The sequence below is a fragment of the Zea mays genome, chromosome 8 (assembly GCF_902167145.1).
Source record: "Zea mays cultivar B73 chromosome 8, Zm-B73-REFERENCE-NAM-5.0, whole genome shotgun sequence".
Taxonomy (NCBI): domain Eukaryota; kingdom Viridiplantae; phylum Streptophyta; class Magnoliopsida; order Poales; family Poaceae; genus Zea; species Zea mays.
In genome coordinates, this window is record NC_050103.1 from 74,731,830 (window position 1) to 74,737,771 (window position 5,942).

A 5,942-nucleotide genomic window follows, 5' to 3' on the forward strand; every position below is an offset into this window, starting at 1 on the left:
TTCGGAAAATCATAACTCTTTAGCCGTAAATCCGATTTTAGTGGTTCTCAAACCTAGGATCTCGTCGTGATGCGTAGATCAATATTATGCAGTTTGTTCTTATGTTTGGTGTGATGGTAATTTTACCTATACCATGTTTGTTTGTATTGCTACAATTAGCAGCAAGGGTTACGAGAATCTTGAAGACCAAGCTGGTACCTGGGAATCTTAAGTCACAGGCAAGTTGTGCCCTTGATCACTTTTCTTTACCTAATAATGTTCCTGTTAATCACTGTGACAAGTGAAAGGGAAATATGCCCTTGGGCAATTTCTATTTTGTTTTGGTGATTATGTGCCCAACACATTTAAATAAGTTCTTATGTGCTAAATGAAGAGAGAAGTGCAAATCGAAGAGAAGGTATGTTTCTAGACTTAGTATATTGTTTTGAGTACTAACATATATTGTCTAAGTGCTAGAAACAGAGAAAAGAAGAGTAGAAAAGAAATGCAAAAGACTTGGCTTGGTATAGCCAAAGTCTAGCTCGGCTTGGCACACCGGACAGTGTCCGGTGCACCAGGCCAACCTCTGGTGACTAGGCCACTCTCGGAAAAAATCGGCGGCGTACGACTATAATTCACCGGACTATCCGGTGGTGCACCAGACTGTCCGGTGGGCCAACGGCCGCCAGCGCAACGGTCGGCCGCGCAATCCGCGGGCGACGCGTGGCCCACACCAACGGTCGGCAGGGGGCACCGCATTGTCCGGTGTGCACCGGACTGTGTCCGGTGCGCCAACTGCCACGAATCTGCAACGGTCATCTGCGCCAGAACAGGAAGAAGATCGGCACCGGACTGTCTATAGTGATTGTCCGGTGCGCCACCCGATAGAAGGCAACTTTGGCCTTCCTTGTTGGTCTCCAACAGCTCCTAGCTGCCTTGGGACTATAAAAGGGACCCTAGGCGCATGGAGGAGTTACCCAAGCATTCACTAAGCATTCTAAGTCTCCCACACTCCGTCTTCGCGCACTTGATCGATTGTGTTAGTGATTTGAGCTCTGTTCTAGTTGTGAACTCTTTGTGCTTCATTTTGAGCTCAAGTCTTGGCTTGTGTGCGTGTGTGTGCTGCGGATTTGTGTGTGTTGCTCCCCAACCTTACTCTTGTGCTTTCATTGTGATCTTTGTTGTAAGGGTGAGAGACTCCAACTTGTGGAGATTCCTCGCAAACGGGAAAAAGAGATAAGGAAGAAAAGTCGTGGTATTCAAGTTGATCATCGGATCACTTGAAAGGGGTTAAGTGCAACCCTCGTCCATTGGGACGCCACAACGTGGAAGTAGGCAAGTGTTACTTGGCCAAACCACGGGATAAAATCGCGTGTCTCTTGTGTGCTTTCTCTTTGATTATGTGTGTTCACAAGAACTGGTTTCAAGCTACTTAGTCGTTCTAACTTTCATAATCAAGTTTTTGTGGCTATTAGTGTTGAATTTTACAGGATCACCTATTCACCCCCCCTCTAGGTGCTCTCAGTTGGTATCAGAGTCATTCTCTTCATCTAAGGGACTAATCGCCCGAAGAGATGGATTCTAAGGGAAAGGGGATGGTGGTCAATGACAAGGAGAAGGAGTCCCTCTTCAACGAGCCAAGGGACGACAAGCCCACAGACTCAGGATCGAGTCATAAGAAGAGGGACGGGAAGAAGAAGAGGCGGGTCAAGAAGATCATTTACTATGACAGCGACGCCTCCTCTTCTTCACCTAGAGACGACGACGACGATGACTCATCTAAAAAGAAATCGGTTAATCAAAACTATTCATTTGATTATTCTCGTATTCTGTTCAATTCCAATGCTCATTTGCTTTCAATTCCACTTGGCAAACCTCCACACTTTGATGGAGAGGACTACTCTTTTTGGAGTCACAAAATGCGTAGTCACTTATTTTCTCTCCATCCTAGTATTTGGGAGATAGTTTAAAATGGAATGCATTTCGATAGTACGGATAACCCGGTGTTTATTAATGAACAAATTCATAAGAATGCACAAGCTACCACTATTTTGCTAGCATCTTTGTGCAGGGATGAATACAACAGGGTGAGCGGCCTGGACAACGCCAAGCAAATTTGGGATACCCTCAAGATATCACACGAGGGAAACGACGCCACCATGATCACCAAGATGGAGTTGGTGGAAGGCGAGCTAGGAAGGTTCGCGATGATTAGGGGAGAGGAGCCAACACAAACATACAATAGGCTCAAGACCCTGATCAACAAAATTAGAAGCTGTGGAAGCACAAGATGGACGGACCACGACGTCGTTCGTCTAATGCTAAGGTCATTTACGGTAATTGATCCCCATCTTGTAAACCTTATTTGTGAGAATCCTAGGTACACCATGATGACGCCCGAGGAGATTCTTGGGAAGTTTGTGAGCGGGCGCATGATGGTGAAGGAGGCTCGATATGCGGACGATGCTCTAAACAGTCCACTACCCGTCCACGAGCCTCAAACCATTGCCCTTAAAGCAACCAGCAACAGGGAGACGCTACCAAGCAAGTGGCATAAGTGGAGGCCGTGGGCCTCAACAAAGATGAGATGGCGCTTATCATCAAGCGCTTCAAGACCGCATTGAAAGGATGCAAGGAGCACCCCAACAAGAACAAAACAAAGGGAAAGCGCTCCTGCTTCAAATGCGGTAAGACTGGTCACTTTATAGCAAATTGTCCCGATAATGATAGTGACCAGGGACAAGAAAAGAGCGGGAAGAAGGAGAAGAAAAAGAGCTACAGGAAGGCAAAGGGCGAGGCACACCTCAGAAAGGAATGGGACTCGGACTGCTCTTCCTCCGACTCCGATGACGAAGGACTCGCTACCTCGGCCTTCAACAAGTCCTCTTTCTTCCCCAACGAACGCCACACTTGCCTCATGGCCAAGGAGAAGAAGGTAAGTGTTTGAGATACCCCTAAGTACACTACTTCTAGCAATGATGATTCTAGTGATGATGAAGTAGATTATACTGATTTATTTAAGGGTTTAGATAGAACTAAAGTAGATAAAATCAATGAGTTAATTGATGCTTTAAATGAAAAAGATAGATTGCTAGAGAAGCAAGAGGACATTTTATATGAGGAGCATGATAAGTTTGTTAGTGTGCAAAAATCTCTTGCTTTAGAAACTAAGAGAAATGAAATGCTATCTTCTGAGTTATCTGTCTGCTATGAATCTATCTCTAGCTTAAAGATTTTGAATGATGATTTAAATGCTAAGCTAGAGGTAGCTAATAAACCTAGTTCATGTGTAGAACATGTTGTAATTTGTAATAGATGCAAGGATTTTAATATTGATGCTTGTGATGAAAATCTTGCGTCTATTACCAAATTAAATGATGAGGTGGCAAGTCTTAATGCTCAACTTAAGACTTGCAAGGTTGATTTTGATAAGTTAAAATTTGCTAGGGATGCCTACACCGTTGGTAGACACCCCTCAATTAAGGATGGACTTGGCTTTCGAAAGGAAGCCAAGAACTTAACAAGCCAAAGGGCTCTCATTCCCAACAAGGAGAAAGGAAAGGCCCCTATGGCTAGTAGTACTCAAAGGAATCATGCTTTCATTTATAATGATAGAAAATTTTCTAGGAATGCTCATTATAATAGGAGTTATGATGCGTTTAATTCACATACTATGTTAGCTTCTAGCTCTACTTTTGTGCATGATAGAAGTAAGCCTAGGAGAAATCATGTTGTGCATCATGTGCCTAGGAGAGTATGTAATGAACCTTCTACTATTTACCATGCTTGCAATACTTCTTTTACAATTTTTTGTAAGAATGAAAAAGTAGTTGCTAGGAAGTTGGGATCTAAATGCAAGGGAGATAAGACTTGTATTTGGGTTCCAAAGGCTATTGTGACTAACCTTGTAGGACCCAATAAGAGTTGGGTACCTAAAACCCAAGTGTAAATTACCTTGCAGGTTTATGCATCCGGGGGCTCAAGCTGGATTATCGATAGCGGATGCACAAACCACATGACGGGGGAGAAGAAGATGTTCACCTCCTACGTCAAGAACAAGGATTCCCAGGATTCGATCATCTTTGGAGATGGGAACCAAGGCAAGGTTAAAGGATTGGGAAAGATAGCCATTTCATCTGAGCATTCTATCTCCAATGTGTTCTTAGTTGAATCGCTCGGATACAACTTATTATCTGTGAGTCAATTATGTAACATGGGTTATAATTGTCTATTTACAAATATAGATGTTTCTGTCTTTAGAAGGAGTGATGGTTCATTAGCGTTTAAGGGTGTATTAGACGGTAAACTCTACTTAGTTGATTTTTCGAAAGAGGAGGCCGATCTAGATGCATGCTTAATAGCTAAGACTAGCATGGGCTAGCTATGGCATCACCGTCTAGCACATGTTGGGATGAAGAACCTTCATAAACTTCTAAAGGGAGAACATGTGTTAGGACTAACCAATGTCTGCTTCGAGAAAGACATACCTTGTGCAGCTTGTCAAGCAGGGAAACAAGTGGGAAGCACTCATCACAGCAAGAATGTGATGACTACATCAAGACCGCTGGAGCTTCTTCACATGGACCTCTTTGGACCCGTCGCCTATCTTAGCATAGGGGAAAGTAAGTATGGTCTGGTTATAGTTGATGACTTTTCCCGCTTCACTTGGGTGTTCTTTTTGCAGGATAAATCAGAAACCCAAGGGACCCTAAAGCGCTTTCTTAGGAGGGCTCAAAACAAATTTGAGCTCAAGATGAAAAAGAAAAGAAGCGACAACGGGTCTGAGTTCAAGAATCTTCAAGTGGAGGAGTATCTTGAGGAGGAAGGCGTCAAGCACGAGTTCTTTGCTCCCTACACACCACAGCAAAACGGTGTGGTAGAGAGGAAGAACAGGACGCTTATCGACATGGCAAGGACGATGCTTGGAGAGTTCAAGACACCCGAGCGGATTTGGTCGGAAGCTGTGAACACAGCTTGCCACGCCATAAACCGGCTATATCTGCATCGCCTCCTCAAGAAGACCCCCTACGAACTCCTTACCGGTAACAAACCTAATGTATCTTACTTTCGTGTATTTGGGAGCAAATGCTACATTTTGGTGAAGAAAGGTAGACATTCCAAATTTGCTCCCAAAGTTGTAGAAGGGTTTTTACTAGGGTATGACTCAAATACAAAGGCGTATAGAGTCTTCAACAAATCATCGGGTTTGGTTGAAGTCTCTAGCGACGTTGTATTTGATGAGACTAATGGCTCTCCAAGAGAGCAAGTTGATCTTGATGACATAGATGAAGATGATGTTCCAACGGCCGCAATACACACCATGGCGATTGGAGATGTGCGACCACAGGAACAACAAGAGCAAGATCAACCTTCTTCCTCAACAATGGTGCACCCCCTACTCAAGATGATGAATATGTTTCTCAAGAAGAGGCGCGTGATCAAGGGGGAGCACAAGAAGAACAAGTTATGGAGGAAGAAGCACCACTGGCCCCTCCAACTCAAGTCCGAGCGACGATTCAAAGAAATCACCCCGTCGATCAGATTCTGGGTGACATAAGCAAGGGAGTAACAACTCGCTCACGTTTAGCTAATTTTTGTGAGCATTACTCGTTTGTCTCTTCTATTGAGCCTTTCAGGGTAGAAGAGGCCTTGCAAGTGAAAGGGAAATGTGCCCTTGGGCCATTTCTAAGTATTTTGATGATTAAGTGCAAACACAAGTGAACTTATGCTAAGTAATGGACAAAGTGCAAATCAAGGGTAAAGGTATGTTTCTATGACTTAGTACATTGTTTTAGAGACTAATGTATTATGTCTAAGTGCTGGAAACAGGAAAAATCAAGTTGAAATTAAAGATGGCTTTGTTCAGCCAAAGTCAGCTCAGTCTGCGTGCACCGGACTGTCCGGTGGTGCACCGAACAGTGTCCGGTGCGCCAGGCTGACTCAGGCGAACTTGCTGCTCTCGG